The sequence below is a fragment of the Pteropus alecto genome, unplaced genomic scaffold, assembly GCF_000325575.1.
Source record: "Pteropus alecto unplaced genomic scaffold, ASM32557v1 scaffold65, whole genome shotgun sequence".
Classification (NCBI taxonomy): Eukaryota; Metazoa; Chordata; class Mammalia; order Chiroptera; family Pteropodidae; genus Pteropus; species Pteropus alecto.
In genome coordinates, this window is record NW_006439191.1 from 1,383,257 (window position 1) to 1,406,418 (window position 23,162).

The window sequence follows — 23,162 nt, forward strand, 5'->3', positions numbered from 1 at the left end:
TCATTTTTTATTTACTAAAATTAAAGATAAATTTCTATCTCGTTGAGTTCTGTTGAACATTAATGAGGTAATATATCTAAATGAGAATGTAATATATCATGAGAATGTATCTTATTGTCTAGTACATAAGGGTGCTAAGAAATGCTTTTCAATTTTACTGGAATTAGAATTTATATGTCTAGGTTTTATCTGCATTCTTGAGCAATATTAGAGTAAACGTGAGGAGAAAAAATACAACTGAAACATGAAAAACTTTCTCAATTTACCTATGTATGACTCTTAACAAATCTTCCTGTATTATTTAACATGGCTATCTGCTTTAAAAAAAAAAAAAAGACGAGGAAGTTTTTATATATCAAATTGACATTGATGACCTCTATATGCACACAATGTTGGCAGACTATGCCTCATCTTTAGGCTTGTGTTTTCCCAGGATCACAAAGCTCATATTAGTGACTGAGGACGAGGCCTCCTCTAGGTCCTCAAGCAGTGTTATTTCCTACATAGTATAAGAAAGGTAACACTCCATAGTCCCATTTAATGGTTTTAACACCCTTTTACTCTTGTCTTCTGATATTCTACCTCTAAATATTTTATAAATTTCATAATACATTGTTATTATGCTTGCATTAAAAATCAATGTTTAAATAAATTAAAAACATTACAATGTTTATAGTAATGCATACTTATGCCATTTCTTTTGTTACTCATTTAGTTTTCCAATCTGAGCTCCCACCTGGAATAAACTTTCAGCCTTAATAATGATTTGACTTTGGGTGGTGAACACACAATGGAATATACAGATGATGTCTTATTGAATTGTATACTTGAAACCTATATAATTTTTATTAATCATTGCCACCCAGATAAATTTAATTTAAAAAAATAAAGTGAAAATTTTTTTTCATTTTACCTTTTGCATTATCTAGTTCTAGAATTGCCTTTCGTTCTTACTTGAAAAGAACTCCATTTTCTCTGCCTGAAATGCTCCTTCTGTTTATCCATTTTGTTCATCTTCAGTCAAATCTTTAGCCAAATTTTAATAATCTAAAATAGCTAAAATTCTCGTTTATTAGTCCATTTCATGGGTTATTTGTGATAAGCTACAATTGGCTCTTATTTATGTTCATTATGTTCATGTTTTCCAGCTTCTTTGAACATGTTGTTTTGTTGTTCTCGTTCTATTTTATTTTGTCTTGTAACTTATTCATGTCAGAAACTGTGTTTAAAAGAAAAATAAACACTGAAGTAGAGAGTCTTCTCCCACCTTCCAGAGGGCACATGTCACTTTGTATTTTTGACGGTGTGTCATTTTGAGAGAATTTGTCATTGGGATTGCTGGTTCCAAAGGCATGCATTGACAATTTTTCAGGATATTAACAAATAGATTTTTATAAAAAGAAGTAACTTTTTGCATTTTCTCAAATACTAAAACAGTACTTGTCCTGATAGTCATGGTATTAGAATATATTGTCAAATTATTTTTTTCCAAAGAGATGAAAAATAGAATCTGAGTCTTCCCTCCATCTGTTCTCCATTTTAGTTCTCAATAAAAATCAGTGACAGTCCTTTCTTTATACATCGCAAAAGTTTGGGTTATTTCTTTTCACACTGTAGGTAGAATCACTCAGAGAGATGCAATGGAAGGAAAAGCAAGAAAGATGAGGCAGAAGGGAGGGCAGAGAGATTTAAAAGTATGAGGACTTGATTTTCCATTGCTGGCTTTGCACATGGTGGAAGGGGACCATTAGCCAGAGAATGTAGAAGCCTGCAGAAGCTGAAAACAACCTGCTCTACAACCAGCAAGGAAGCTGGGACTTGCGTCCTATGACCACATCAAACTGAATTCTTCCAACAGTCTGAATGATCCCGGAAGAAGATCTCCTGATAAAATCTCTGCTTTCTGGGACTCACAGAAGAGAAATTAGTGGAGCCTACTGCCCTTCTGCTCTACAGAACTATGAGATAATAATTAGCATGGTTTGAACTACTAAATTTATGGTAACTTATTACAGCAAAATTTTCTATAGGAGAAAAAAAATTTTTTAAATGGAATTAAAACATCAAGGGAAAAATAATAGCTAAAGGGGAAAATAGGATAAAAATACAAAAAATTAATAGTTTCTACCTATTTCTGGAAGAACTACAAAGGAAAGCAGAATGGAATAACAGGAAACGGTGCAAAGCCCTGTCAGAGAATAAATTGTTAGGGTTTAAGATGAGAGCTCAGAGACTCTGTGTAATTGAAATATACAGTGATGCTTCCAGAAGTAAATGACTTGTGTGCACAGGAAAGTCACTGTCATTTAGGAGGTCAAGGAAATGCAAGGCTAGTGAGTTAGATGAGCCCGCTGATTTGGGCAGTGAAATATCCCTGTTGCTGGGATGGAGAGAGAATTTTGAGACACCAGGTGAATCCTCGACAAATATGCTGGGATGGCAAGAAATTTCAGTAAGTAAAAAATCAATAAGAGAGGGAAGTGGTTGTAAAGTCAAATGATAAAATTTATAGTAGAATGATATTTACAGCATAGAGTTAAAAAAATTCCTATGTTTTTAAAAAATTCCTAAAAATGCTGTTGGCATTTTTATTTTCCACAACTTTTATTTTACAAAATTATTAGACTGACGTATCTGTATGGAATTGGAGAGAGGACGGAAATTAGATGAAGATGGAGCTAAACGGCCATTCGATATCAAAACACATTATAAATTTGGCAAACTTATGGCTGCAAAGGAACTGGCTCTCAATTTCATCTCAAGAATATAGTGTCAGATACTGATCTGGCAATGTGATTTTTTTTAAAAAAGAAATTTATCCTCTTGGTTGAATGTCAATCCTTGTATATATTCTTAATGATATACAGACTAAGCTGTATCAATGTGCATCTCCAACAAATCCAAATCATATGAAGGACTAAGGATTACTGGTAAGTATATTATCCTATTAATAACTAGTTTTGAGCTCTAAAATTAAAACTTTAATATAAATGTAAATATAAGTGCTAATTATGGAACAGCTGTGTCAATTCTAAAGCGATGTATAATGAAATCATATCACTTAGCACACCAAAAGAGAAAAAAAAAATGTTTAAATCAAAGGTATGACATGAAAATTAAATGAATTGTTTTATACCACCCTGAACATTGTTGATCTAAAATTAGGCTTTGAAAAATATTATTCTTCTTCAAAATCAACCAGAATCAAGTGTGATCAAGAAACAATAATGTCAGAAAATTTCTAACCTTTTTTCATTTTTCTTGTTTAATAAAAATATGTACTTAAACAGGTTGATTATACAATACAATTTGGTGGTGTCGATATGTGTGGAAAAACAGAAACAAATGGTGGTATCTCCATTCAATTAAGATATTTTGCAATCAATGCTAATCACAACAGAACCTCAGCAGTCTATAGCTACATGAACAGAGCTGAAATAATGCTTCAGATAACCAAAGCCTGTTCATTCAGGGAGCACACCAAACTTGGTTAACAACTAAAGCTTTTAAATATATTATATTCAGACATTTCAATTATCTTATCATAAGCTCCTAATAATGTGTTAGCTTAAGTGGCATTTGCTATATATTTATTCATTGAAGAATATTACTTCCCTTTGCATGATGTTTCTTCTAGTTTTTAACTGGATTTCAGCTGTTCTACATGAATATTTATCAATTTTCATATGTTAATAGTTATGTGGCTACTTTTTTTAATTAAAAGAAATAGTTGACTGTAATCTCTCCCAAGTTGGCCTCCATAGCAATTTGCACATGCACATGTACACACACATGCACATGCATTTCACTAAGACACTCCTAAGGCTGAGGTTTAACAGATTGTGTTGTTTTCCACTTTTATTTACATCGGTAAAGAGGAAAGAATGTGGTATCAGATACTTAGGAGTCTTAGGGTTGCGTTAGTTTTAGACTGAATTGTCATAACGTGCCCAAATAAGAAACACGCAACAATCATCTTTAACAAGATGACATTCTGCCTGTAGCTAAAAGCATAAGAAAGTAGGCAGGTGCCTAAAACAATTTGGGGTGACAAATATTATCTGAAAATAGATTTAAACAGAAACGTACTCTTAAGATATTTGGAAGAATGTCTGAATTACAAAGATTACACTTTGGCTGCAGAGAATAAGCTAAGAGGTGAGCAGTATAGACATCGTTTTTGTATTATTCCACATAATATGCCTTGGAGATTATTAAGTTTTACTGCTAACTTTAAAGAAGAGTATTTTATAATAAAATTAGTTTCAATAAACTTTATTAAAGTGGATTTGGTATTGTCTTTGTGTTTTGAAAAGTAAACATGTAAATAAGTGAAATACATATGTTGTCTAATCAATTGAACAGGACTATCATGCAGCGGTTTTTCACAAGACACATTACCCTTGAACTCCAAAGAATTAATAGACTTGTACCCAAATAAAACTATATAAACATAGCTCAATATTGATGAAACAATTATGGTAATTATGTTAATTACCATTATTGCCTTATTATTGACATATATGACCATTACAACAAATATGAACATTATTTTGTGTGTATGTATATGTATATCTATATGTATATACATCTATCTTATCTACTTGCTACTAGTGACACTGACTTGGACATCATCAGATAGCAGAGGAGACCTGAGCCCTACTTTGTTCTCCTCAAGAATACCTCCCACAACCACCACCATCACTGTTCTTAGACTAAGTATAATTGTGTCTAAGAGATCACCTACGCTAATGCCATTATTTGCCACATTTCTGTATCCACCAGACGCATAAAAGAGCCTAAGAATCCCAGGGCATTCCTCAAATATTATTCCAACTTCATGGAGATATGACTTATGAAGACGACCAATCACAACCCTCTCCCACTTCAACAACTATTCCTGGCCCTCCACTGCCAATACTTGTAACTGCGACAATTTTCTCTCATTTTATTTGAATTCCTGTTGTAAATGAAATCAAATGCTTCCCTGAGGACAGTGTTTTCTTCTTTTTCTACAGCTCTCTTAAGCACTGGTTCTGTCCTCTTTTGCCACTGGTTCTGACGGCAGTCTAGGCATCCTACTACTCTTCACTGTATTTTCCAAGTCATTTTCTTTTTTTCTCTCTCTTTTATTATGCATTTACTTTTGTCTTCTTTCCATCTTTTTTTCTCCTTGAGAATCATTTATTTTGTATTTGCTATACATCAAAATCTCTTTATCATTTATTATCGAAGGTAATTTTTTCAGTCCTTCTAGTTCAAACCTTTAATGCTCAAAAATAACATGACAAACCCCTATTTTAATGTTTAACTTTTAGTTTTTAAATGATGTTTTTAAGTTGAGGAGATCTTAAATCCCTTAAAAACTCCTGTTTTCATAATACCCTCCACCCCAGATGTTCTTCTAATTTTATCTATAACATATTTAACTGGCTTTGTGTTCTGGTTGTTCAAATTGTGTCTCCTCTATCTGCATCACTTTATTATTATTATTATTAATAACATATGACTTATTGTTCTTATTAGAGGACCCCTTTTTCCCGGTTCTGTAACACTTTTTAATTGAGTTCTCAAGTCACTCGGGCGAGTGCATTGATTCACTTCTCCACATGTGACCACAAATGAGACAGAGCTGTCATCCATATCTATTTTCCCAGAGATCTCAGCGGCTCTTTAAATCAAGACGTCAAATAGTTCAGAGATAGGAACAGAAGACAAGGAATGATGTGCACGCATCATGCGGTCAGGCCTCTCACATTTCTGACTCTCTTATTCTTTGCACTAACTTATCTCTCAAGGAAAATTGTTGACATTTAAATTGAAATTTTAAAATACAGCTGACCCTTGAACAATGTGGGGGTTAGGGGTACAGACCCCTTGCTAAGCTAAAAATCCAAATATAACTATTGACTGTCCAAAAACTTGGCGATAGTCCTCCCTCGACATTGTGAGGGTTTGGTTCCAGGACCCCCACAGATACCAAACTCCACAGACGCTCTAGTCTCTTCTATAAAGTGGCACAGATCAGTGCCTACAGTTGGTTGTCTGCATCTGCAGATTCCCAACCATTCATCAAAGATAGTTTTTTCTTTTCAGTTGATTAAAAACATGGATGTAAAACTTGTAAATACAGGGGGCTGACTGTGTATTTATTGAAAAAAATCTGCTTATAAGTGGATCCGTGAAGTTTTGTTCAAGGGTCAACTATATAAACATTAGAAAATGGGTAGTGTTGTAGGCAGTAATGACTAGTTATTTGTATTTATTATTGTTAATATTTATGTAAATTGAAAGATTACTTGTCACAAAGTTATGTCAGAGAACTTTAGCTTGATAGTAGTTTGTGTAGATGTTATGTTCATAGAATCTAAAATAAATTTCCTCTGAAGGATTTTATACTGTATGAATAAAATCTGCATATAAATTACTTGAAACATTTGAATGTGGTGATGTTATGAAAAGTTTTCAGAGAAATATTCAGTGACAGATATCATTCCTCTTATACATGATGAAGAAACTTACATTTGAAAAGTCATTTTCAAGCAAGGACTTTTTTTTAAATCATATTAGTAACAGAACAGGTTAAATATGATAGAAAACTACAAATCTTCAGCATGAAAATTTAGAATGAAAATTTTTTCACTTTAAAACATAAAGCCATGAAAAGAGATAATGATGAAATTTTGTAAAAGAGCTCTTATAAGAGATATTTATTAGTGAGGTAAAAAATGTAAATTTTTAGGACTGAAGTTATATATTCAGAATTAGAATCAAAAATAAATATCAGATTCATTTGGTCTTAAATTACTATAATTGATAATCTATATGCATTTACAATTTATTTTAAAGCATTATACAAGTCTACCTTACTGAATTTTATGCTAGAATACATCATATGCACTAGATATTTTTATATCTTCCTATTTTCCACTCTTTCTTTGAGAATCTGCTGCGTTCCTTGGTAAGCAGTCTTGGTGAGACTGTCAATTCAAGTAACTTTTTCTCCACTGGCCCAAAGATGGGAGACAGAAATGTCACCGAACCAAGACTATCAAAGTCTTCTGAGATCTAATAAGTAGTCATCCACGACTGCAGAAAGTCAGGGCCACTTCTAAGAAGAACCTTCCACCACTGCAGGGTTCTAGATTTCTAGAACTATCTGGCTACCACCCTTCCAAAAGTCTACCTCTTCTCTCTCCCCGCAGCTTTTTCTTTGGTTTCTGTGAAATACTCCAAATCTCTTCAATAAATCACTCTCTTTGTTTAGGTTAGTCATGGTTGTTGTATATTGTTGGCAATAAAGTAACCTACTAATATAAAGTGTTTGCAGAAATTCTATTAGAACCATATCGTCAAACATAAAATAATTAAAATGCAATGTATTTTAGACCTGACTCTAAATCTAGTTATTCTAGACTATTATAATTTTAACTTCTAAAATTGCTACATATCTCATTTATAAAATGGAAAAATACCTAATTTCAGTCTCATGAAGGGTAAGTGATATTGTATGTTAAAGAACCTTGAATCATTCCTAGCTCTTAATATTTATAGACATTCATTCTGGATATGTGGCCTTATCTAATTTATAGACATAATTTGTCTTCTATTTATGTTTAAAGTACTATTAAAAATATACTTATGGCAGATGCTGTTGCCTATTTATGTAGAAGTTTCCTCAAGTACCATTTTTTAAAACAACTTTATCTTTTTTTTTTTAAGTTTTTTGATTTTCCTCTTTTATGGAACAAAACAATATTCAAGCTAAACAGTTCTTTCTGTCATCTGTTTACATTACCTCATTTTCTTGAAAATAGGAACTGTCTATCTTTCTCAACTACGTTGATGGTCTAAAGGCAGTAAAAAAAAAAGCAAATAAAAGAAAAAAATGATTTTATCACCTCTTAATTCTTCCTATCAATACTATTATCCATGTAATCTTTCTGCATAGTTCCTTGGTTATATAACTCATAGCCTATGTTGTCTACACATGTCTTTTAAAACCTATGGTCACTGGATACAGTCTCTGTCCACCTTTAAGATGCTTCCAACACTCTCCCCGATTGGAACCATTTGTTATTACATAATCTCTCTTGAACTGCATTAGATTTTATAATTATTCACATGTTCTCTCCCTATCCTTCCTTCATGAACCAACAATCAACTACCACATTCATCCATAATTAGTGACTCAGGTGTTTTAGGGTAACAAAAAATGAGAACTGTTATTTAGAACAGAGACTCATGCCAAAGAATTAGGCAACATTTTTTTTAACTAATTAAAAGAAGTCATCATAGAATCTACCTCAAGGACAACAGTTAAGAATTCCACCTGTTGCTAATGTGAATAGTATGATGATTTTCCACCCCATGCCTGGCTCTTGTTACAAGTCTTCAAATCAGGAAATTTAATCCATTCAGTTATTCAAGCCCATATTCCACAAGCCATTACAAATGCTTCCCCTTTTTTAAATAATTTATTCCGATACACCAAGGTGATGCTCAGGACTTTGATTTTTCCCCATGCCCGGAATGCTCCTTATATATCTGCTCATTGCCCAATACGCTCATCTGGACTAACTTTTGCGTATCTGTCATTCCCTGAGCCTTCAGATCTCAGCTTCTTGATGCTCTTCCTGCCCACCCTAGGAAAGGTGTCAGCGGTGGAAATCTGCCAGCACGCTGCAAGGTGTCTACCACGGCGGATACTGGACTCCCACGAGCAGAGAAGATATGGATAAGGCATCAATAATGCCTGCTACGAGGCTCTGGGGTCATTATATAAACCCCGGGTTACTTATTTATAGGCCCTAAAATGACTGTGGCCAGAAGTAGTTGTAACTTTCATTAGCATGTAGCATTCTAGAAGTTTCTTTATCTGCCTTAGGGCTTATTTACCAAGTTGGGAGCAAAAAGAATTGCACTCTGCACCCTATTACACAGTTTGACATTGTTTTGTATTCCCAGAACCCAATGAAGCCAAAGAGGAGTCCAGGCCATCAAGGGTAGGTAATAACTGTTGGCTGGAAAGTACTTTAATAGTCCAAGGAGTGATGACAATAAGAGTTTACAATGTCTAGAAAAAAGTACGGACTCTATTTTAGCTTTAGGTTGAAACAGGGATGAACATGATAAATGCAACTTCCTCTAATAGGAACGAATCAGCATAGACTTTCAAATATCTCTTTCCACAGGGGCAGTCAAGACTTAAGTTTAAAACTTCAATTCAATTACATTATTTAGCCAAATTCATGAATCCTTAAACCTCCTATTAATGTTGCTTTCAATGACATAGTTTCTTTCATTGTATCTGAGTAAGGCTGAAATCAGTGAAGATGCAAATTAAATATTTAATTAAAAAGGTAAAGCATAGAAAAAGGAGTGGTGGTGTCAATTCTGATAGATTCTAATTTCTAGAAGTCTCTTTGCCCTTCTCCTTGAGGGAGTTATTTTTAAAATGTGTCTGGGTATGTGGTGAGGGTTGCCTTTTCACATGCATGCTTCGTTTGGAAATCGCCTCTTCTCTTCACCAGCTGACTCCAGCTATATTTATATTAACCAGAAAGAATTCTGGAACAGAGCCCGTGAAACATTGCCTCTAAAAGCAGAATGCCAGTGGGAGGGACAAGTCTGATGAATGAATGACAGCAACTTACACAAGCTGAAGTTGTGTAACTGCAAACAGGGAGTGCAGAGGAAGCAGCAGTTTCTCACAAAACAGAGATCGGGGGAGCGATGGAAAACTGTGAAACAACTCTAATTAACGGTCAGTTGTCTTACGTTTGGGGAGATAATTGCTGAAAGGGAATTAAGAGAATGTGATCCGTGCGTACTTAAAGTAATGTCTCTATGAAACAGCAAGTTAAACAAACTTTACATCTGATGAAAATGGAAAGGACTGTTGGTCTGGTTCACATATTCATTTATTTTTTCATTAAACAGGTGCTACATACCAAGGATTGGCACATTTGTAAAAAGTGTGAGAATAAGTAAAAGTTAATTCTAATATAAAGTAACTGCAGTCAAAATGAACATACAAGCACACACATGGCTATTCGACACGATAACTATATTTTGCACACCCATTCACGTCACGTCATGTTTATACAAAATCGGAAGAAAAACCTGTGCTTTTGGGTTCCTAGGGGAGAAAATTTTTCCTCAACCCTGGTAAGATCCTTGGCTGGTCTGAAAATTAAGCTGACAAAGATGGATTAACAAAACAAAAGCATATACACTTATTTAAGGTAACTTTTATGTGACACAAGAGCCTTCATGGGAAATGAAACCTGAAGCAACAGACCCGAGTGTCCCCTGATGAAGAGTGAACCATCGTGGAGACGTGACAGATGAGAGTCTGAGGAAAGTGTGGCAAACGCACACATTCAGCAAGGCCTGTTTGCTAGGATTCTTCTCAAAGAAGTCCCTTTGTCTCTGTCTGCCGGGTACAGGGAGGAAATATGACAGATTCACATGTGAGGGGGTTATCACAGATTTCAGGAAGGAAGGAAGTGAGGGGGTCAGAGTGACCTTCCTGCTTCTGCTGATTTCTCAGACTCCTTTAGCTTAAAATACTCGATATGCAAAAAGCCACATTCGGAGGTAGCATGTCCCGAACCCCACCAGGCTGCTGTGTAAGGACAGACTGTACGGAGGTCAGTCAGAAGGCTCCCAGGGCAGTTTGTTAAGGAGTTTTTCATCTATTTGTCCCTTCCTGGACACCTTTGAGGAAATGTTACTTTGTTAAGGATACCCTTCCCAACCACCACATTCACTGTTGCCCCTGCGGCCCCCACAGGACGAAGGCGCAGACCCCCACCTGATGCCGAGACTCTCTCTCCTCCAACGTACTACTTCCCTCCTTCCCTCCTTCCCTCTCTCTCTCTCTCCGTTATCTTTCCTCTTATTATAATACAGTTTCCACAATACCAGGGATCATTTTGTTTCTTTATGTATAATAGGCATACTACAAGTACCTCTTGCTGAAAAAAGTTAAAACTAAATTCTGCCGTAATGTATTTGAACTTTTCTAATTCTGGCTGTTTTGATTTTCGTTGACCTACGTTGTACTGAATATAACATATTTAAAGGTAAAATGCTGGATTGCTTTTGTGTGTTTTTTTTTTCCTCCCATTCAATTTTCAGGCAACTAAAAGGTATGTGTTGGGACAGAAAACAAAATTAAAATCCAAAATTTGAAATACAATTCTAGTTGGTGGTTCTAACAATATAAAATATATGTGCTGGGTGAAGAACAGTTAAGCAGAAGATAAAGTGAATGAACGACTGCTATTTCTCTGTCAAATGGGAGAGATACAGTGACTTATTTCTATTACATCTTTCATCATAGTCCAAATTATTGACATCTTAAGAAGTAGTGTAATTAGAAACTGAATTTCTAAGGAGATAGTAGTTCAGAATGAAATCGATCTTCTTTCTCAAAGATTCACATTGTAAGGTATTTAAACGTCAAATCATTATGTTATATACCTGAAACTAATATAATATTGTATGTCAACTATACTTAAATTTACAAAAAAAAAAATTTAACATGAAATTGACTGAAACCGCTGTTTTTAGAGGTCAGAAATTGGCTCATATATGGTACAAATAGAAGACTCTCTCCTTGATCAAACTCTATTAGGCAGGTCTTTAAGGATCTCGTTTTAATAAGAATCCTGCTAAGTCAGTGCTGATCACCCTCAACATCTGACGAATTTCTCCTTCCTGACCACCCCCAGGAGACGTTGCCTCTCTCTGGCCTGCATTCTGTTATGCCAATTGAGCCAGACTCTCCCCTCATCTCCAATGTCTCCTTTGAGTAACTGTTATTCCACCGACCACATTCCCCCAACATGCACACAACCCTGCTCCTTGGCTATATATTCTCGCTTTTCCTTGTGGAGGAAGGAAATCGGAGTTGAGCTCAATCTTCACATCCTGCTGCCAAGCCCCACGCAGCCGTCCCTTAGCTACTGGGACCGCTCTCTGTATAAAGACCTTCTCATTTTAACGAACATCGTGAATAATATTTTCTTCAACACCTCCAAAGTTAGAAAAATACTGGTTAACATTCAGATGCCTCCTTGTAGGCCAGAGACATCCCAGGCCTAATTTAATGCCAGGTAAACGTACTGAGAACTGACTGCGAAACTGCCAGAGGCTGAGCTCACTCATTACTGACATGGCACCAACAGTAGAGATGGGAGGTGGGGGGTGATTAGTACTGTGGCATTTATCAGTATTTACATGTCTTTTTCTAATTTTAAAAAATGTTTGAGTGTAAATGGTTATTTCTGAACTAATGTATGAATCACCTGTAATGCTCAGAATTGGTCAAAAAAAAGTTAATATCTTAAACATGTTTTTTGTTCATAATAAACAGACAGTATTGTATATGTTTTCAAAAGAGTTAAAATGTTTCTGAAATCGTTCCAATGCTTCTCATTTTATGGAGTTCTCATTTTATTGTGTTTAATATACATTTAGAGCCATATGTCTCTTCTGATTTGAAAGTCAGATGGAATGAGCTGAATTTAAAAGGTTTTGGCATTTAGATGGTTATCTGCATTTAAATTACTTTGTTAATCACACTTTTACTGAATCATATCTAAAGAGATTTGCACAGACAAGTCAACGTTAATTTTGGAGAATGGACACATTATTGATATTAGAATCTCACCTGAGTATAAGTGTGAGAATTGCTTGCTGATATGCAGATGCAAATGATTAAAACAGCTCAAATTTTCATATCAAAGAATAAATAGACTGATAGATGAGAATAAAGAGCTCAGAGACAAATGCAATCTGTCCTACAAATGTGTTATATTCATAAAGCAAAATTATTTAACTATTATAAATATTATATTTAAGTCAGGTAGGTCCTCAAGTATTAACATTATTCTCAAGTTTGGCTCCCCCACCTTGTCACTGGCACCAAAGTAAGTTCCCCGATTATGTAAAAAATATTACATAACAAGAGAGATGTGGTAAAGGCCCTGAAACAAAAGTCAGTTTATTGTATGACATTTTTAGCTATGTTTTAATGGAAAGGACTTCAATACTATCTAACCCTCCATTCTGGCAGGAACAGAAATTCCGGCGTTAGGTCTTTAGTTCTCATCTCTTTATGTATCCCAGTCTGTTATTAGAGGAAGAACTAAAAAGGATTCTGGGATGAGATTACCTAGCTTAAGATCAAGTATTGAATTTCCAACAAGATATTCTTGGCTTCTTTTAACATCAAATTACAAATAAGAATAGTGAGTACAGCAAGAGTATAAATAGCATATATCATGATCATGTATTATACTACTAAATAATTTAAATATTATCAAAATACTTTTAAAAAAATAATGGAACAACTACAGTTGTTAAAAACCAGTAGTTACCTAGGCTAAAAAGTGATATCTTTTACAAAAGCCCATGACAGGGTAATGCACTTCAAAAATTTCACTTGGAGTCTTTTGTTTTCAAGTAATACATTAGAAATGCTCATGATTTTATTAAGATGCTGCTCTTACTCTCTGTGCATATTGTATATATATTACTATATACCATTAAATTAGGCATTAGAACTTGTTGGGGATCTGTCATTGTTAAAAAGGAACTATTTACCTGTATCTTATGTTTAAATTATCATCTATTTTTGATTCTGATCCTAATTCTATTGCTAGTTTTCTTATCATTCAAAAAGAAGTTGAATTTGAGAAAATATTATCTCTGTTAATAAACAGACTATAGAGTTAAGGACTATTTTCCCAGGGAAATATTTTCTTATTATTTAATTTATTCATATATTTCTTTTTTTATTTACTTGAAAATCATTTCTCTTTAAAACATTAAGAATCCTTTTTGAATTTAGATATATGTTGAGATCTTAAAGTGTTGTACCGAAATGTTCTTTTTAAAATCTGAATGCCGTCTCCTCCTTAAAATACAATTTCATAAATTCTTCTTAATTAATATGTTCCTAAAAACCTGCTTTAAAAGTACTGAGCTTTCAAGTTTATTTTTTTCACTCATCTACTTCTTAAAACCTTATCTCTTCCTTATAACATAAATCAAAGATTAACCTGGCATATCTCCCCAGTAACTTCAATAACACTATGTAGTATTTAAAACTTATTAACATGTTTATGCCATCTGTTCCCAACTTAAATATCACACACAGATTTCTAAATTTGTACATCTTAAGATATTCTTTTTATTTTTTAAATTTTTTTTCTAGGATTTTTTTCATGTTCTTACAACTGCCTAAATACAACAAATTTATTTTTCAGATCTGAGCTGCAATCTAAGTGAAATGATATTATGAATATAAGACAAGGTGAATACAGTGGTGCAGTAAAAGAGCAGAGAAGACTGGCAGAATTCGAGCCTGACTCTTGGCTCTGTTTCTTATAGTATGTGACAGTGTATATGTATTTAAAATCTGATAGATCTGATATATCAGATTCTGAATATATCTGATATACTAAAATTCTTTGAATATCAGGTAAAGTTAACCACTGCACAATATTTACATAGGAGAAAATAAATACCTAACTGGAAAAGTTGCTGAGAGGATTAATACTAATAAAATAGTAATGAACGGTGTTACTATTGTAAGCATGTAAATGTTTTATATGTTTTAAGCCTTTCTTCATAACAACTCAGTGAAAGAGATAATAGTTATTTCCATTGTATAGATGACAAAACTGATGTGATACAGTAAATGACACAAGGGATTCCAATCCAGATAGTCTGGACCCTGGGTCCCAATTATCTCATTGTCTCTCAGATATTTAATGGAGATAACATATGTCATTACTATGCACACTTTTCATTGTTTGGTAGCTAACAGTATTTATATTATTCTTCATGAATAATAAAACATATCATATTAAATTCAACATTATAAAAATTTAAGTTCTGTAATAAGAATTTTGTATTTACATTACAAAAATGTTATTACAATTTTGGTTAGCTTTTCTGCCATCATATACTTCTCATGCTTCCAAGTCAGTGGAGAGGGGGAGAAAAACTTATTTTGGACTTAAGATTCTAAGTTCAAAGGGCAAAATTTCAAGTGAGAAGCTTATTTATTAAAGTGAAAATATAAAATTAAAGGGAAGAAATTTAATGAATGCAGACGCTAGGTTCATTTTAGGCAGAATTCTGTCACAGAATCACTTTTCCATTTGTTTTCATTTCCGCTAAATATTTTGATGGCATTTAACTTTCCTGAGAAACTAGAACAAATGAAAATGTGACTATGTAACAAAAAAAATCTAAGAACTTCATTGTCTCTGTGCACGTGTGTATATCCATGTCTACAGGTTTATAACATTAAATAGATCTGTCTTGAAACCACATCCATCTCCCATTTTTTTCTAGTGATTTAAATGAATTTAGCAATTGTTACAGAAGTATGTATAGTAGACCATCGGTTTACAAATTCATCATTTAAAATACATATTAAAAATGTAGATTCTCATTCTTCACCCCCAGAGAAATCGATGATTCATGACAGTAATTATACCACTCTTCCATAACATGTGTAAAGCACATAACCAACAACCTCATTACTTGAAAATTTTAGATTCCATATCTCAAAACTTATTTTTTCATAATTTTTATTGTTTCAATAACAACATTGATGAATCTATCAACACACGAACTTCTGAGTTCTTGGTTTACTCTCATCCAATAATTATATCTTCTGTCCTAAGCCAGCACTTTGTGATTATACATGAAGTCTTGTTACTATCCACAACTGTACCCTCTTCATAATATCAATTTCTAGTATCTCTCCTATAATTTATCTTTCCAAATCATCTCACTCTTGCTCTTATTTCAAAAATTACTTGAGCACACTGAGACCCCAAGTTGACTACCTCAACAACTTTTATTTCCTCTATCTCCACTTAGAATTTTCATTTCTTATTTACCTACTTTATATTCTATGGTACATCAGTATAGTCTAAAGTTACTTTCCCTATTTACAGTTAAATACTTGCTAAGTTACTGTCATCACTGTATTCTTCCCGCTGAAATTTATCTTAAAATTAGTCTTCCCTCCTCCCCTCATATTCAACATATGCCAAATCCAATGGTTAATCAATCATCAGGTTACATCTTACTGGATTTATTTACCACAGCTGATCACTCCTTCCTTCTTAAAACATTGTCTTCATTAGTTTTCACTTGGTTTTGATTTTCCTCTTTAATGTCCTCTTTTTTTTTAAGTTATTTTTATTGATTTCTTCTCACTTCTCTGAGGTTTGAACTCAGTTCTTACTCCTCTAGCTATAATCTAACCAAATATTACTATTCAGTGGATAGCTATAAACACCATCTCACGCCTCTGAGTCTTAGATATTTACCTCTAGCCCGTAATTCTGTTAGCTCCATATTAATATACACAAATGTGCCTGGTATGCCTCCACTCAGATCTAAAAAAGGCATCTCAAACATGAGGTATCCAAAAGAGAACTGGTTTTCATCTAAAACATCCTCCTCCTACAGTCTTTCCTGACTCAGAAATGACAACTATTCTTCCAGTTAAGGCCAGAATGCAGAGTCCTCTTTAACATGTATTTCCTCATATACAATAGAAGACCTCTGTCTCTTTTAACCCGTGTGTGTATGTGTCATTGACCACTGCCCATCACCTCCACCATTCCCATTCTAGGCATGTTAGCCAGGAACTCTCACTGGAATACTACAATAGACTTACAACATGCATCGAGATTTTTTCTTTTTTCTTTTTCCTTTCTTTCTTTCCTTCCTTCCTTCCTTCTTTCCTTTTTTGCATTTATTTTTTAATCTTGACTTTTATTCTCTACATTCAACAAAGCAATGAGAGTTACTCTTACCAATAAATATAAGGTCATCTTAATTCTCTGTTCAAAACTAATTCAGTGATTTCCATTTCCATAAGAGTGAAGGCAGTCCTTATTTAGCCTACTTCACTGACACGTTTGACTCTGTACCCTCTTGACTTAGCCTGCTCCACGCAAACCAGCATCCTTGTTACTTTTCTATTCAAAAAAAGGAAAATCATTCCCAGTTCACAATAATCAACTTATTTCACACTAAGAAATGTCTTCTTCCATAAAATAGAATATATTATCACTATATAGATGTAAAAATATATTATACAATAGTTTTGCATGTGTCATTCTCATTAACATCCCTAAGAACTATGTTATGATGTGACCTGATTTATGTCTTTTCAAGTATTATCCTTGGATAACATTCGTTCTCCAAGTATATCTTGAACACTTCATAATTATCAGGCACTGACCTATGTTCAACAGATACAGCTATAAAAACAAATACATATACCTCATGGGCTTTCTATTACGTGAAAGGAGAGACAGACAACATACAGCTAATATATCAAAGCATCTGAATTTGGAATTCCCAAGATTACTAAAACTTCTAGGTTCTTTTCCTTTTTTCTGTTTGACACTATGTAGAAACATCTTTGAGGGTTCGTCGTACATGTTTACATACAGCATTGGTGAACAGAAGCATCTCACAAAAATATAGAAATGTGTATTTCTGACACTTCTGGTTCATGGAGTTTAAGTCTCAAGTTTAAAATCAAATTAAAATTAACTTTCAAAGCTTCGAAGGCAGAATGACATTCATTCTCACTCTACTGAAGCTACATCAGTAATAATTGAAGAAGAAAATGGTAATGCAGATGTCAACGCCCCCTGAGCAATAAGGATTCAACAGGCTACTTAGTGGAAAGAGACTATCAGGTCATAACTTTAATAACTTACACATATCTAGTTTTAATTAGTCCTTGGCAGATTGGATGACCTCTATATAGCAGTCAAGGAATATTTCCATGCTGTCTGGCTACTGAATAGTCCCTATGAGTGACTCACCATTTTCTCTCTTCCTGGAAAAAACACAACTTATTCCAGTGTGCACAAGGAAAAGCCCAATTAATCTCGGTTCTTGGTATTTGCAGGTTTCAGCCAACTTGTTCAAGTTCCATTACTTCTAAAAAAATAATCTATATATTCATTACTTCAATTTATATCTCAATTTCGGAATAGCCTCTCCAATACACGTCAGTTGGGTAATCTTCTCATTAGATTTTCTGTCACTATAGAAATAAATATTAATTATAATTTTTATCATTTATCATATTGATAGCTTTATCATATAAACTTTGAAGGTCGATATTATTGCATTTATATAAAATATAGCTGGTTTTAAGATGTAGAGTATTGATTATGGGGTTTTTTTTGGTCATAACTTTGCAACAGCAATATTTTCATGCATTTTTAAAAACTAGTGATTTTCATCACTGCCCTTGCCAAGTCTACATTCAATTTAATATTTATCTCTTTACCATTCCTGAAAACAAAAGTTGATTCAGAGTAAAACAAACAAAAATAACACAAACAACAGAGAAAACCCATAGAAAAAATATCTTTCTGCAAATGTCGTTTTTACTTAAACTTTCCTTCCTGTACTTTCTGATCATCTCATCCACACTCTACACTGTAAAAAATTTTTGAAGCTGTTCTAAATTTTATGGAAAAAAATTTAAAAAGAAAACCTCCCCAAAGTCCTTTAAAAGAAGTGTGTTCCTCGAGAATAACAGTGTTTTCTGAAGAGATGCTTTCCTCAGGTGGCTGCAAGTCTCTTCAGTTTAATCTCCATCTAGAGCTCGGGTCTTCAAGAGGACTGCTCACTGATTTTTTTCTTTATAGCACATTCTACTCACTTTAATTTGTCTGTACAGACATCAAATGCAACAAGGTGAACATTTTATAAGGTATTTCTGTGAAAATCTGAGAAAAAGCAAAACAAAAAACATAGTGGCAAAACATTAAGTTGGAGCACGTTATTGCTAGTATCGAGTGATCACATAATAGTATCTAGTCTATGATGGTTCTTAATTCTATTTGTTACATGATGACATTAATATCCCACATCTCTGCCTGTCTCTTATAATACTGCCTTTGTCTGAGTTGAAAAATTAACACTGTTGCTTTAATATAGAAAACTCCACATATCAATGTTAATTTAACCTGAATGACTATATATTGTAGGCATACTTTTACCAACCATATTGGCAAATGACCACTGGGTAAAACTAAATATGTATATATTAACTTTCCATGGACATTTTTTTCATCAAAGTGTGTTTGAGAGAGAGATTGTTTTATTTTTCATATACACATAAATCTGTAAATAATAAATAAAAGGAGTGGCAGAAGAACTGTGAAATAAAGCCAGAATAACAGTCATAAAACTTCATGACACCTAGAAAACAAATTTACAACACTTATAGTTGACATACAAAAAGCCTATGAAAGTTTATGGAAGACAAAATCGACTCGGTTATAAATATTAAGTCTATCATTAAAGACGGCACAGAAGATGCCTTAGATGCATTTATATCATTTTCCTTTATGAGCTCATATCAATGTGAGATTTGAATTAGATAATAAACAATAATTGAGCACCGGTTACAAAGCCCAGAAGAATATTTGATATTTTGGAAATATATAACCCTCACTTCCTAAGGCTAGTTGGGGATATAATCCTAAATTTTATAGAACCATAGGACAAATCAGTAAAAATAGAAGATAGTTCATATCCAAGACTTGAATGATTTGTGTGAATTTTGTTTAAAGTGAAAAGTGTTCAGTGGCAAGGAGGATTTTAATTTAGCTAAATGGTCAGAGTAGACTCTTTGGAGAAACAAAGGTAAGGACCGGAACTTGAGAAAGATCCAAAAGAAGGAAAACCTTCTGGGAGAGCTGAACAAGAATGTGGCCACCCATTCTTTCCATGAGATGTGGCTGACAGCAAAGTCAGGGTACCCACTGTAGAGAGACCACCTTGCTGGCCCAGGGCTAGATTTTCACTTATGAAACTATACCATTAATTTCAGATAGAAGATTTCTATGTCTCTGAACAGATGAGTCACAAAAGAATATGTTTAGGCTTCTTCTTAAACACTAATCATTTCACATCTCATGTTTGTTTCTTTTAAAATTGAAGACAGACTATAACACTTTCCCTTGGATGGTGACTAAATACATATTTCTGAATAAATGTGATCCCCAATATCTTGCAGTATCCATCACACCCATGATGATAGTGGCAATAATAATAATGAAGAGGAGTTGGTGGGAGAGAAAGGAGGAGGAAATTTGGAGAAAGAAGAAGAAAATGAGAAGGACCACAATAATTACGTGTGTGGCTCATTCTACATGAAGCTATATAATTGATCACTTAATTCTCCACAAAGTCCTATGAAAAAAGTTCTATAGTTATCCTCATTTCACCAATGAGTAAATCAAGAGGGCATTTAAAAGTAATGTGGATAATTTAAAAATCCTAAAACAGAAAGTGTGTCTGATTCCATAAGACTTACCCCTAACAATTACACTCTACACTTTTTTTTTGTATAGAATATAATCATATGTTCGGGGGCGGGGGTGGGGTGGGGTGGGAAGTGACCTCAGGCACTTTCTTTGAGTTAACCAAATCTAAAATAAAATGGGTCACAAAATAAAAGAATAATTGAATATCTTTTACATAACAAAAGTCTAAACCAAATAAAACGGCAGTAAATATTCCCACAGAAACAAACTAAAAAACATGTTGCAAGTACAGGAAAAGTACCAGACAAGGTGAATTTTTACAGTAAAGTTGAACAAAACAGAGGGCTAGATTATAAAAGCGTATTATGAGTAAGTATGACAATTTCTGGGTTTTGATAGAAAAATATTCAGGAAAGTAGAGGTACCATTAACACTAAGATTAGTGGGAAGTATCTAACAGGACACTACGAACTGATAGGAAAGTAACACTTCTCTGGACAGAAAGGGAAAATAAGATCATTTTTTGAGAGACTTTGATAAAAGCACCAATTCCAGAATATTGAGTTTCTTGTAAGTGAAGAAGCGCAAAATAAAACAAAAAGGAATCTACACAGAAAGGAAAAATGAAAAAGACATTAATGAGAATAACTGTTTACTATTCATCTAAGGAAGAGTAACATTTAACGCGACTGGGATACTTTATATCAAATTTCAATGAATAAAAATGGACTTCTGAGATATCCCTGTTGACAGACCTTTCCCTATTCCTGTATTCTAATGGTATATTGAATAATGTAATAAGTAGTACTTTTTCATTCACAACTTTTTGGCTTATGTTGTAAATATGTGAAAGAATTAAAAGATTGACTAAAAATAAATAGCATTACCAAACATATCTCTTGTATTTCAAAGTATAACAGAAATATAAGGCAATAATTAAAAACTAGCAGTAGATGACCAATGATACAATACAAACACACTTCTGCAAACAAATTGCTGAATTTATCCTACAGTAAAGCTTTTAGATGTCTGGTTATGGTGTAGTCGATAGTCTTATAGCAGGTGAGAGAAAGCATTATGGATACAAATAATATATCACTGAAATCTTTTCAATATACTGACAAGAGACTTCGATTAAAATAATTTTGAGTTGGAGAATAAGATGTTAATTTGGTTCATTTAAACCTGTCACTAATCTCTGGTGTCCTTCTTTAAATACAGATTGCAAATTAAACATTGTAAAGTCATTTAATTTTTGTAGCTCCCATCATATTCTTCGCTGCAGCTAATTTTCCCCATTCTCCTGAAATTGACTCTGGTATTTATTATTCACAAGAAGATGAAGAAGCAGAATCCTCTTATTGGATACCATTCTTCCTACCATGATTTGAGAATAAGTCCTCCTTAAATTTGGCAGTTTAAGAAGTGTAAAGTTTATTGTAGTTGTGTTTCTATTATAAGAGAAACCCTTCAAATTCATTAAATGATACTCAAAAATACCCAGTTATCCTACCTTATTTTTCTTCAAAACACCACTATTGTAACATTACGTGACACGTTCATTTTATATTGTCTATGTCTCATTTTTTCCCTCTAACCTCAACTCTGAGCTATATGGGGCTTTGTTTTGTTTTCTGCTGTAATCGACAATCTCGAATAGTAGATAAAATAAATAAGCTTTCAATAACTATTGTATTTCAAAATTAAATTTAATATTTACTTTATTTCAAATATTTACCATTATAAATACCATAATAAGCACAATTTTCTAAACCTTTTTATAAAAATTCAGATGATTTGCTCAGAATTAATTTTTAAAAGTATAAATGTTATATCAAAGTATTTTAAAAAATTATATTATATATATAAAACTAGTGCTGTGTGTGTATATATATATATATTTGGATGAATTAAAAATTCTAAGAATAAATATATATAAATATATACATATATACATAACCTTAACCATGTTCATGATTATATATGAAAAGAAAGGCTCTATAAAATAGATTTTTTTTTTTTTTGACAACTGAAATATTTAACCTCGGGCTATCTCCTGACAACTGACAAATTAAAAAAAAAGAATACAGTGAACTCTGATTATGTGCTAAAACTTTTCTTAGACATTTACGATATAAAAAGCAAATTAATAATTCTCCATCTGTTTCTATTCTTGCAGAATACAATACCAAGGAAGATGAGTTCAAGAAATCACTTACTGGTTTTTGTCTTCTGTAGCACGTGCTTTTCTAAAAGTGTACTTGCAAGAGGATAAATTACTAGTAATACACAAATATGAAAAATAGCATAGGCTCTGATACAAACAAAAAGTGAGGAAACATAGGTGACAGTAGAAAAAATAACTATATGGGAAAAACAAGTTAGCTCTGAATCACTGAGCCTCAAATGGTGTAATTAAACACATTCCAGCAAGCCACAGGAGTAGAGTACGCCAACAGATGCAAACACACTCTGCAGGTGCCAGACTCGCATTCATAATTCATACAACACAGAACAGATCTGATATTGGATGCCAACTTCTCCCTGCCCCGCTCTCCAACATGAGTGTCAATGTGGACTCAGTACACGAAGTCCAGGGTAGGAATGACCTGAACATCTGACTGGACCACTTAAAATCACTGTAATCCTTTTAGATTTCAAATTCCATCCCTCTTTCTTTTTACTCGTGTAAATATTTTAGGCAAAGAGAGAGGGAACAATTCTTCCTCAAACCCAGAATACACATGAAATAATTAACTGCATCAACAGATAAAACACTCATCTCAGGAAAATCAATTTATTCTCTAACGGTGT